Source organism: Dendrobates tinctorius, unplaced genomic scaffold, assembly GCF_039654945.1.
Source record: "Dendrobates tinctorius isolate UK_male_01 unplaced genomic scaffold, ASM3965494v1 ptg000250l, whole genome shotgun sequence".
In the NCBI taxonomy this organism is placed as follows: Eukaryota; Metazoa; Chordata; class Amphibia; order Anura; family Dendrobatidae; genus Dendrobates; species Dendrobates tinctorius.
The window spans coordinates 44893608-44906975 of NW_027361917.1; positions in this window are offsets into that span (position 1 = coordinate 44893608).

Consider the following 13368-nt stretch of genomic DNA (forward strand, 5'->3'; position numbering starts at 1 on the left):
GAACTGGTTTGCAAGAGCTCAGAGCAGAAAGGGTCACCAGCACCCCAGCAGGGCATCAGCTGCCTTATATCCACTCAGTGATTCCGGGTGTCCAATCATGCTCCGCCTGTTCAGATGACAGGTTTTTCCCATCCCAATCAATTTCACTACTTCTCTTCACCAGCAGAGGGAGTTCATCAGACATCAACGGTGAAGGGGAAGATGAACTCACAACAGTACCTCCCCCTTGAGGAGGGGTCACCGAACCCTCACCCATGCCACCAGGGCGATCAGGATGGGCCCAATGAAAAGCACGAACCAATCTTTCGGCATGAATATCAGATGCAGGGACCCCAGAATTATCCTCCTGGCCAAAGCCCTTCCATTTAACCAAATACTGGAGTCTCCGTCTAACCAGGCAAGAATCCAGTATCTTCTCAACCTCATATTCCACATTACCTTCCACCAATACAGGGTCAGGAGGTGCCACCACAGGAACTACTGGCTCAACAAACCTCTTTAACAGAGACTTATGAAACACGTTATGGATCTTAAATGTAACAGGAAGAGCCAATCGAAAAGAGACAGGATTAAGAATCTCCAAAATTTTGTAAGGTCCGATAAATCTAGGTTTAAACTTTGGAGAAGCCACCTTCATAGAGATATTCTTTGATGACAACCAAACCATATCACCCACCTTAAACTGGGGACCAATGGTCCTATGACAGTTGGAAAACCGCTGGGCCTTTTCGTGGGAGAGAGACAACCTATCCACCACTTGGTCCCAGATCTGGTGCATTCTCTCCACCACAGTGTCAACACCTGGGCAGGCAGAAGACTCCACCTGCCCTGAAGAGAATCGAGGATGAAACCCAAAGTTACAAAAAAAGGTGACATCAAAGTGGCAGAACTAGCTCTATTATTTAAAGCAAATTCGGCCAAGGGCAAAAATGAAACCCAATCATCCTGATCAGCAGAAATAAAACATCTCAAATACGACTTCAAAGTCTGGTTTGTTCTCTCCGTCTGCTCATTGGTCTGAGGGTGAAACGTAGAGGAGAAGGACAACCGAATTCCCAGCTTGGAACAGAAAGTCCTCCAAAATCTAGAAATAAACTGAACTCCTCTGTCAGATACAATGTTGTCAGGAATCCCGTGCAAGCGAACCACTTGTTGCAAAAACAAGGGCACCAACTCTGAGGAAGATGGCAACTTAGGGAGTGGTACAAGATGGACCATCTTAGAGAATCTATCACAAATCACCCAAATAACAGTCATTCTCTGAGAGACAGGCATATCAGAGATATAATCCATTGAAATATGGGTCCATGGCCTCCTGGGCACCGGCAAAGGCATCAACAACCCACTAGAGCGAGAACAAGGTTTAGACCGGGAGCAAGTCCCACGGGACTGCACAAAACTCCTGACATCACGAGACATGGCGGGCCACCAAAAAGACCGACTCACCAAATCTCTAGTACCAAAAATACCTGGATGACCAGCCAATGCAGAGCAATGAACTTCAGACATCACTCTCTTCCTCCACTGGTCAGGAACATACAATTTTCCAATGGGACAACGCTCAGGTTTGTCCTCCTGAAACTCTTCCAGAGCACGTCTCAAATCGGCCGAAATGGCAGAAAGAACTACCCCCTCACCTAAGATGGTAGCAGGCTTGGTCACAACAGTAGAATCAGCAAAGAAACTCCTAGAGAGGGCATCTGCCTTGACGTTCTTAGGCTGGTTTCACATTAGCGTTGAAACAACACTGCGCACTGCGTAGGTAAGCCCCGCCCCGATCCGGCTCCCTGCCCGCCCCATCCGGGATCACCGCCTACTATCGCATTTGCACGCATGCGATCGGCGCACCCTATCTTTAGCATAGGGTGCGCAGATCATGCGCTGCCAGTGTGAAAGTAGCGTGCTGCGCACTTTTGATGGTGCGCTGCGTGCGCCGAAATGCAGCATGTTGCATTTCGGCGCGCACGGCGCACCGTCAAAAGTGCGCAGCACGCTACTTTCACACTGGCAGCGCATGATCTGCGCACCCTATGCTAAAGATAGGGTGCGCCGATCGCATGCGTACAAATGCGATAGTAGGCGGTGATCCCGGATGGGGCGGGCACGGAGCCGGATGGGGCGGGGCTTACCGACGCAGTGCGCAGCGTTGTTTCAACGCTAATGTGAAACCAGCCTTAGTGCCCAGAAGAAAAGAGACCACAAAATCAAAACGTGTGAAAAACAAGGCCCACCTAGCCTGTCTAGGATTCAAGCGTTTGGCCGACTCCAGGTAAATCAAATTCTTGTGGTCAGTAAGGACCATGACTTGATGTTTAGCTCCCTCCAACCAATGTCTCTACTCCTCAAATGCCCATTTCATGGCTAACAGTTCCCGATTCCCCACATCATAGTTACGTTCAGATGGGGAGAACTTTCGGGAAAAGAAAGCACAGGGATTCATTTTAGATGTTACCGGATCTTTTTGGGACAAAACAGCTCCTGCACCAATCTCAGAAGCGTCCACCTCTACCTGAAACGGGAGTGAGACATCAGGTTGCCGCAAAACCAGAGGAGAAGCGAACCTTCGCTTCAGCTCCTGAAAGGAAGAAACAGCCTCCGGAGACCAATTCAGCACATCAGCACCTTTCTTAGTCAAATCAGTCAATGGTTTGGCAATACCAGAGAAATTAGCTATAAATTTACGATAAAAATTAGCAAAACCCAAAAACTTCTGGAGGGCCTTCAAAGAAGTGGGCTGAACCCAATCATAAATGGCCTGTACCTTGGCCGGGTCCATTTCAATAGCTGACGGAGACAAAATAAATCCCAAAAATGAAATCCTCTGTACCCCAAAAAGGCATTTCGATCCCTTGACATACAGGTAATTCTCCCTCAAAATCTGGAACACAGTCCGAACATGTTCCACATGAGAGTCCCAATCCTTGGAACAGATCAAAATATCATCCAGATAGATGATCAAAAATTTATCCACAAAGTCTCGGAAAATATCATTCATGAAGCACTGGAAGACAGAAGTGGCATTAGTGAGCCCAAAAGGCATCATCAGGTACTCAAAATGTCCCTCTGGAATATTAAACGCCGTCTTCCATTCATCCCCATGCTTAATGTGAATAAGATTATACGCCCCCCTGAGGTCAAGCTTGGTAAACCAGCAAGCACCCTTAACTCTAGAGAATAGATCAGAAATCAGGGGTAACGGATACTGATATTTAACAGTAATTTTGTTGAGGGAATGATAGTTAATACAAGGTCTTAATGAACCATCCTTCTTGGCCACGAAAAAAACCCCAGAACCTAAGGGTGAAGAGGATGGTCTAATATGACCTTTCTCCAACGACTCCTTAATATAGGATCGCATAGCCTCGTGCTCGGGTACAGATAAATTGAAAAGTCGACCCTTGGGAAACTTACACCCAGGGCTCAGCTCAATTGCACAGTCATAACTCCTATGAGGAGGCAAAGACGCAGACTCATTCTCACTAAATACATCATAAAAATCAGCCAAATAGTCAGGAACATCATGCGGCTGGGGAGAGGTGGAGAAAACAGGAGTGTCACTAAGGGCACACCGACAACCCCAACTCACCACAGACACAGATTTCCAATCCAAAACTGGATTATGGATTTGCAACCAGGGAAACCCCAGAACAATGGTATCATGCAAATTATGCAACACCAAAAATCTGCAATTTTCTTGATGATCTTGGGCGACCCGCATTACCACCTGAGTCCAAAACTGAGGTTTATTCTTCGCCAAAGGAGTAGCATCAATACCCCTCAAAGGGATAGGCGTCCGCAGAGGTGTCATAGGAAATCCACAACGTTTAGCAAAATCCAAGTCCATCAGGTTCAGAGCTGCTCCCAAATCCACGAAAGCCTTAGCGGAAAATGTGGACAGGGAGCAGATCAGAGTAATTGCCAGAAGAAACTTAGGTTGAACACCATCCACAGCAAATGTGTGTGTGCAAAACGTTTCTCTCATTTAGGGCAGACAGAAATAATATGCGAGGTATCTCCACAGAAAAAACACAGCTTGTTACGCCTTCTGAACTCGTGACGTTGCGCCCTAGACAAAACTCTATCATATTGCATAGGTTCAGACATTTGTTCAACAGGTGGCAACACCTCTCGTGCAGTCTTGCGTTCGCGCAAACGTCGATCAACCTGAATGGCTAATGACATAGAATCGTCAAGACCTGAGGGAACAGGAAATCCCACCATATTATCTTTTACGGTTTCTGACAAACCCTTCAGAAAGAGAGCTGCCAAGGCACCATCATTCCAAGTAGTAAGGACCGCCCACTTTTGGAATTTTTGAGAGTACAACTCTGCAGAATCCTGACCCTGGCTCAATGCCAACAGGGCCTCTTCAGCCTGATCAATAGCATTAGGTTCATCATACAACAGCCCTAAGGCTTGAAAAAATGTGTTCACATTAGCTAGAATAGGATCATCAGGTTTTAAAGAAAACGCCCAATCCTGAGGATCGCCACGCAGCAAAGAGATGACAATTTTATCCTGCTGCACGGAGCTCCCCGACGAGCTAGGCTTCAAGGCAAAAAATAATTCACAATTATTCTTAAAGTTCAAAAATTTAGACCGATCCCCAAAAAACACATCAGGAGTAGGGATCTTTGGTTTAGCAACATGTGAATGAGCAAGATAGGCAGAATTCCCCGCACTTCAGCAGCGAGCTGCTCCACACGATCAGACAATTGCTTCATCTCCATTGAGAAGAAAAAAAAAATTCCCCCTACGGCCTCAAAAACATAGAGGAAAAAATATACACAAAAAAAATTCTGACACTTTTTTTTTCTTTTTTTTTTTTTTTTTACAATTCTTTCCTGCTATTGAGTACCCTAGAATCTGCGATATGGCTGGTGATTCTGTTATGAATGAGTCACCGAAGGAGGAAAAAACAAAAATACAAGCTAAGTCCAGAAAACCGGAGAGGTTGGTAGCTATCAGATTGCAGACCCCTGATCCTATTCACACAACTAACAGTAGCCGTGGGGGGTTCCTACGGTGCCCTAGACCCCTCGTTCACAGCCGGAGAACTAAATAAGCCTAAAGAAAGAAAGGGGAAATCTAAACTGCCCCAGAGCAGACCCCAAAGCAATAGACAGCCCCCAACATGTATTGTCGGTGAAAAGCAGATGAAAATACAAACACAGACAGAAAGACAGGTTGAGCAAACGATGGGGCCCAACTAACTAGATAGGACAGGACAGAAAAGATGCTGGCTGCAATCCGCAAAAAACCCTACAAAATGTCCCAACCGTCTGATAGGAAAAAAGGCCCTGAAGTCGCTAGACTTCAAAATCACTATATCAGCACTCGGGTATATTCTAAAGACTGAGCAAAAGATCAACTTGACCAGAGACAAAAATGGAGCTAAGCCTGAACCAACAAGGGCAGGCAGAACACAAACACTAAGTAAACAGACACAATCTCATGGAAAAATAAGAGAGCAAAAACTTAGCTTTCAGAAGACAGGTACTGAACTGGTTTGCAAGAGCTCAGAGCAGAAAGGGTCACCAGCACCCCAGCAGGGCATCAGCTGCCTTATATCCACTCAGTGATTCCGGGTGACCAATCACGCTCCGCCTGTTCAGATGACAGGTTTTTCCCATCCCAATCAATTTCACTACCTCTCTTCACCAGCAGAGGGAGTTCATCAGACATCAGCGGTGAAGGGGAAAATGAACTCACAACAGGATCCACTGACGTGACAGAGCCCCTGTAACCCAGGAACAAGTGTGGATTGTGCAGACGCCACTTCAGAGCAGCAACTGGCGGGGTTGGAGACCAGGGGAAATACTAGAGACAGTAGAGCCAGAGGCCTAAGTGGAGCACGGTTACAATCAGTAGTAGTGTACAACCGATCTAAAACTTGCTCCAAGTAGGCCTCAGCCTGCTCCGTGATTGATCCTGGGCTGCAACATCGCCAGTTGCTGCTCAGAAGTGTCTTTGGCACGGGTACTCCCTCCTGCCCAGCCTGGTTCCAGCGCGTCTGCTTTTTCCGGGTAGTGTCAACGTCACTTTGCCACCAATACGTTGTCCTGTCGTGTTGCCGTCGGGTTAGCCGAGCCTATGGTGCCCGCAGTTTAGGTGCTTCCTATGTGGGCTGCGGGTTCTGGTAATAAAGGCTGGTTCCGTAGTGCCAATAGGACAAGCACCCCCTGTAGGACTGTGGGTTTCGGTAACTGCGGCCGGCTCACGGCCTTGCAACTTTGTCTTTTTCATGGGTACCTTCTGCTACCCATCCGGGTTCCAGCACCGTCAGCTGGTTCTCGGCAGTGCCTTTGGCCTAGGTGCCTCCTTCTTGGTATCCGAGTTCCAGCAATGTCTGCTGGTCCTTGGTAGTGCTTTCTAGCACAGGTACCTCCTGCTTAGTAACCGTGTTCCAGCACCATCAGCTGTTCCACGGTTGTGCCATTGGCTGTTGTTCCTTCTGCTGCCACTCTGGGTTCCAGCACTGTCAGCTGGTTCTCGGTAGTTCCATTGACTCTTGTAGCTTCTGCTACCCATCCGGGTTCCAGCACCGTCAGCTGTTTCTCGGAAGTGTCTTTGGCATGGCCACTCCCTCCTGCCCAGCCTGGTTCCAGAACGCCTGCTGTTTGCTGTTTCCGGGTAGTGTCAACGTCACTTTGCCACCAATACGTTGTCCTGTCGTGTTGCGGTCGGGTTAGCCGAGTCTATGGTGCCTGCAGTTTCGGTGCTTCCTATGTGGGCTGCGGGTTCTGGTAATAAAGGCTGGTTCCGTAGTGCCAATAGGACAAGCACCCCCTGTTGGACTGTGGGTTTCGGTAACTGCGTCCTGCTCGCGGCCTTGCAACTTTGTTGATTATGGGTACCTTGTGCTACCCATACGGGTTCCAGCACCGTCAGCTGGTTCTCGGCAGAGCCTTTGGCCTAGGTGCCTCCTTCTCGGTATCCGAGTTCCAGCAACGTCTGCTTGTCCTTGGTAATGCTTTGTAGCACAGGTACCTCATGCTTAGTAACCGTGTTCCAGCACCGTCAGCTGGTCCACGGCTGTTCCATTGACTCTTGTTCCTTCTGCTGCCCCTCCGGGTTCCAGCACCATCAGCTGGTCCTCGCTAGTTTCATTTGCTCTTGCAGCTTCTGCTACCCATCCGGGTTCCAGCACCGTCAGCTGGTTCTTGGCAGAGCCTTTGGCCTAGGTGCCTCCTTCTCGGTATCTGAGTTCCAGCAACGTCTGCTGGTCCTTGCTAGTGCTTTGTAGCACAGGTACCTCATGCTTAGTAACCGTGTTACAGCACCGTCAGCTGGTCCATGGTTGTGCCATTGGCTCTTGTTCTTTCTGCTGCCTCTCCGGGTTCCAGCACCATCAGCTGGTCCTCGCTAGTTTCATTTGCTCTTGCAGCTTCTTCTACCCATCCGGGTTCCAGCACTGTCAGCTGGTTCTCGGCAGTGCCTTTGGCCTAGGAGCCTCCTTCTCGGTATCCGAGTTCCAGCAACATCTGCTGGTTGTTAGGGTCGGTGGAACGCACCAGATATAAATAATAGGAGGCGCGTTCGCCGCCCGGGGTCCACCGTGCAGTAGGTGACAAGACCGCTGCTGGACAACGGCAGATACGCTAGGAGTGCGATACAGCGCTCGGGTTAACGTCACCCGAGAGCCTGAGGGCGGACTCTGTTGAGTCACAGAGACGCCTGAATATACAATAGACGTGAAGGCTGAACCTGTTAGCTGCACAGGTCAGCCGACGTGTGGCGTCGCAGCCGCGAACACCAAAAGCTGCTGCTACTGCAGCGCGGCCGTAACTGAAGCCGCTAAGCGACGGTGCCGGAGGAGCCGGGCGCCGACGGACGCTAGTGTAGGTGAGGAAGGCTCAGTGGCGTGTAGCTTGCCACAATCTGGAGCTGACTAACCCAACATACTGTCACCATTCGTAATATCCAAGGGAAGGGGTTTCATAATAAGTCAGTCACCAGTCCATGCATCCATCACCATACACACACAGCATAATATGCTACACTAGCACATGGCCGAGCCGCCATGCGGGCTTTTTATAGCCATGCGCTTCCGGGACCTTCCAGTAATATAGGAAGGACCAATCAGATCCGACATAGGACCTGCACATGTGACCCCTGCTCTCCACTGAGAGGACAAGTTGCGGGCATGCCCAGTAGCACGGCACGAGGACTTAGCCTCAGGAGCAGTTCCCTGCAAAGCAGGTTGCGCTACCATTGCTGCACCAGAGGTGGCAGCAACATCCAGGCTCACAGAACGAGTCTGCGGGGAATGCCTGGTTTGCCGAGATTGCTGAGCAGGAGTCCGAGCGGTCGGAGGAGAATGGGAGACCGCAGGATGTCTGGCTCTGGATTCCCGCTGTGCAGTGCCAGGAATCTGACGCCTAACATTACCCCCCCTCCTAGGGCCCCCCCCCCTCTGAGCCTCACTGTGCTCAAAGGCCGCGATCAGGAGCGGTGCATGAATGTTTTACACCGGCTCCCAGGTCCGAGCCTCGGGACCATGACCCTTCCAGTCCACCAAATAAAATTTTTTGCCACGGACAAACCTGCGCCCCACGATGGCGTTAACCTCAAACTCATCAGACGATAAGTCTGATGACCCGGCAGATGACTCAGAAAACCGGACCATGTGAACTGGTTTGAGGAGGGACACATGGAACACGTCCGAAATGGCCAAATGTGGAGGAAGAGCAAGGCGGTAGACCACCAAGCTAAGTCGCTCGAGGACCTTGAATGGTCCAATGTATCGCGGTGCGAACTTGGGAGACTCAACCCGCAGTTTAATGTTTCGGGTGGAGAGCCATACCATGTCGCCAGGGGAGAAGCTTGGCGCGGGCCGCCGATGCGTGTCGGCGGACGCCCTCATCCTTTCTTTAGATGCCCGGATAGCATCCTGAGTGCGATCCCAAATGTCCCGGGCCTCCACTGCCCAGTCTGCCACCCTGGAGTCGGTGGAGGACACTGGCATCGGGACAGGGACACGTGGATGTTGACCATAGTTTAGAAGAAAGGGCGTCTGACCAGTGGAATCGGCCACCGCATTGTTGAGGGCAAATTCAGCCCAAGGTAGCAAGGATGCCCAGTCATCCTGCCTGGCTGAGACAAAATGCCGTAAATAGGTGACCAAGGTCTGATTGGCTCTCTCGACCAAGCCATTCGTCTCGGGATGGTAAGCGGAGGATAGATTTAGCTCGATGCTGAGTAAACTGCAGAGCTCTCTCCAAAACCGAGACGCAAACTGGGGACCGCGGTCACTCACGATTTTGTCCGGCATGCCATGCAAACGGAATACGTGTTTAATGAACAAGGTGGCCAGACCTCGAGCGGAAGGCAGGCGTGCGAGTGGCACCAGATGCACCATTTTGGAAAAATGGTCGGTGACCACCCAGATGACCGTACTGCCACCAGACTTGGGCAGGCCAACTATGAAGTCCATGCCAACCATCTCCCAAGGTCTATCTGCCACTGGCAGGGGAAACAACAGCCCCGCCGGCCTCTGTCTAGAGGGTCTGTTCCGAGCACACGAAACACACGCTTGCACGTACTCCTTGACATCTCGAGCCATATGTGGCCACCAATATGACCTTGCCAGGAGTTCGGCGGTCCGTTTTTTACCAAAATGGCCACCCACTCTGGAGGCATGTGCCCAGGCAAGGACCTCCGGCCGTAGCTGAGGAGGCACCAAGGTCTTGCCCGGTGGTACTACCTCGAGGGCAACTGGAGCCACGGTCGTAAAACTCTCCGGCGGGAGAATTAACCGAGGCTCAGCTTCTCCTTCTTCCGCTGAGACCACTGAACGTGAGAGAGCATCCGCACGGACGTTCTTCTCTCCAGAGAGGTAGTGGAGGGTGAAGCGGAATCGTGAGAAGAAGAGCGACCACCTGGCCTGACGGGAATTCAGGCGTTGGGCCGTCTGTAGATAGACCAGGTTTTTATGGTCCGTGTATACCAGAAAGGGAAACCGGGCTCCCTCCAGGAGATGTCTCCACTCAGAGAAGGCCAACTTCATGGCTAGCAGCTCCCTGTTGCCGATGGAGTAATTTTTCTCCGCCGGTGAGAAGGTCTTGGAATAGAAGAAGCAGGGGTGCTTCCGACCTTGAGCATCCTTTTGATAAAGGACTGCTCCTGCACCGACGGAAGAAGCGTCTACCTCAAGGATAAACGGTTTATCCACATCGGGACGATGTAATATGGGAGCGCCAGCAAAATGTGATTTTATAGCCGAGAAGGCCTTGGAGACATGTTCTGACCAAGCATTGGGGTTAGCTCCTTTCTTGGTGAGAGCAACCAAAGGAGCCACCAGTGTGGAAAAGTGTGGTATGAACTGGCGGTAGTAATTCACGAACCCCAAAAAGCGCTGCACCGCTTTGAGGGAATGGGATTCCTGCCAGTCCATTACCGCCTGTAGTTTGGCCGGATCCATGGCCAGCCCCTGGGCCGAGATGATATAGGCCTGGAACGGCAAGGACTCCTGCTCAAACTGGCACTTCTCCAGCTTGGCAAATAACGAGTTCGCCCGCAGACGGTCAAAGACCCTGCAGACGTCTCTCCGGTGGGTGGTCAAATCTGGCGAAAAGATGAGTATGTCATCCAGATAGACCACCACCGAGGTAGAGAGCATGTTGCGGAAGACGTCGTTGACAAAATCTTGGAAGACAACTGGCGCATTACAAAGACCAAAGGGCATAACCAGGTATTCGTAATGGCCATCCCTGGTATTAAAAGCTGTCTTCCATTCGTCTCCCTCGCGAATGCGGATCAGGTTGTATGCACCCCGCAGATCTAATTTAGTAAAGATCCGGGCCCCCCGCAACCTGTCAAATAACTCCGAGATCAACGGTAGGGGGTATTTGTTTTTAACCGTGATGGCATTGAGACCTCGGTAGTCGATGCAGGGGCGTAGCTCTCCGTTCTTCTTCTGTACGAAGAAGAACCCGGCACCAGCTGGTGACACCGATTTTCTGATGAAACCCCTAGCCAGGTTCTCCCGGATATACTGGGACATAGCCTCCGTCTCAGGGAGTGATAAGGGGTAAACACAGCCTCGGGGAGGCTCTGTGCCTGGCAGGAGATCAATCGGGCAATCATAGGAACGGTGCGGCGGGAGCGTCTCCGCAGACTTCTTAGAGAAGACGTCCGCGTACTGGTGGTAGGGTTTGGGGAGCGCGGAGAGATCCGCAGGCACTTCTGTGGAAGCCACCTGAACGCTGCCCCTCAGGCACCTTCCCTCACAATCCTTGCCCCAGCCCAGTATCCTCCCCGAAGCCCAGTCAATATGAGGGGAGTGGCAACGAAGCCAGGGAACTCCGAGGAGCACCTGATCGATGCCATTGGGCATAATTAGCAGGGACAGAGTCTCCTGGTGTGAGGGTGAAATAGAGAGTCCGAGTGGGACTGTCTGATGGGTCACCTGAGATGGTAACGGTGCCCCATTTACCACCCTGATGGTCAGAGGTTGGGAGAGTAACACCAGAGGGATAGCGTGTCTCTGGGCAAAAGTCGAGGACATAAAGTTCCCCTCGGCCCCGGAATCCAGGGTGACCTCTGCCTCCAAGGAGGAGGACCCACTATCTAATGTACCCCGGAACACCGGTTTGGGTGAAAAGGGTCCCACCTTGGACTGACCACCACCTACGGCTACTGAACGTGGTCGTCTTTTCGGCCGCTGAGGGCATGTGCCAGCCGAGTGGCCGAACTGTCGGCACTGATAACAGCGCACAGAGCTCCGCATCGGACGCGACTTGGTGCCGGTGCGAGACACCTCCATAGGCTCAGAGGCAGGGAGCTTCTGTGCGGGATATATCAGCGGCTCAGTAAAGGTGGGAGCCAAATTAACCCTGCGTCTGGATTGCGCTCTTTCCAACCCGGGCTCCGTGAAGCGGAGGTCAATGCGGGTGGAAACGGCGATCAACTCCTCCAGACTGGTGGGAATTTCCCTAGTAGCTAGAGCATCTTTTACGTGCTCAGCCAGGCCTCTCCAAAACACCGGGACCAACACTTTGTCCGGCCACTCTAACTCGGAAGCCAGTGTCCGAAACTGGACAGCATGATGGCTAACCGAAAGTGACCCTTGTGTTAAGGATAAGAGTTGGAGAGCCGTATCGTGTGTGACCCGTGGTCCCAAGAAGACTTGCTTCAGAGCCGCGAGGGACTGAGCAGCCCCCTGTACCACGGGATCATCACGTTCCCACAATGGCGTGGCCCACTGTAGTGCCCGGACAGACAACAGAGAGACAATAAATCCCACCTTAGCCCGCTACGTAGGAAACCGTGCAGCCAGCAACTCCAGCTGAATGGAGCACTGACTAACGAATCCCCTACAGGAGGCACTATCACCCGAAAACTTATCGGGGAGTGGGAGGCGAGACATTGTCGGCAGGGGCAAAAGTGTGGGCGCACGTGAGACAGCCTCAGCGACTGTCTGAGCAGCAGCCAGCGCAGCATTCGCAGCTGAGTTGGTGCTCTCAATAGCTGCCAACCTGCTCTCCAGCTGCCGAATGTAGCGCTGCAGCTGCTGCACGTCTGCCATTGCCAGCCAGACCCTGGCGCTAGTGTAATGTTAGGGTCGGCGGAACGCACCAGATATAAATAATAGGAGGCGCGTTCGCCGCCCGGGGTCCACTGTGCGGTAGGTGACAAGACAGCTGCTGGACAACGGCAGATACGCTAGGAGTGCGATACAGCGCTCGGGTTAACGTCACCCGAGAGCCTGAGGGCGGACTCTGTTGAGTCACAGAGACGCCTGAATATACAATAGACGTGAAGGCTGAACCTGTTAGCTGCACAGGTCAGCCGACGTGTAGCGTCGCAGCCGCGAACACCAAAAGCTGCTGCTACTGCAGCGCGGCCGTAACTGAAGCCGCTAAGCGACGGTGCCGGAGGAGCCGGGCGCCGACGGACGCTAGTGTAGGTGAGGAAGGCTCAGTGGCGTGTAGCTTGCCACAATCTGGAGCTGACTAACCCAACATACTGTCACCATTCGTAATATCCAAGGGAAGGGGTTTCATAATAAGTCAGTCCATGCATCCATCACCATACACACACAGCATAATATGCTACACTAGCGCATGGCCGAGCTGCCATGCGGGCTTTTTATAGCCATGCGCTTCCGGGACCTTCCAGTACTATAGGAAGGACCAATCAGATCCGACATAGGACCTGCACATGTGACCCCTGCTCTCCACTGAGAGGACAAGTTGCGGGCATGCCCAGTAGCACGGCACGAGGACTTAGCCTCAGGAGCAGTTCCCTGCAAAGCAGGTTGCGCTACCATTGCTGCACCAGAGGTGGCAGCAACATCCAGGCTCACAGAACGAGTCTGTGGGGAATGCCTCGTTCGCCGAGATTGCTGAGCAGGAGTCTGAGCGG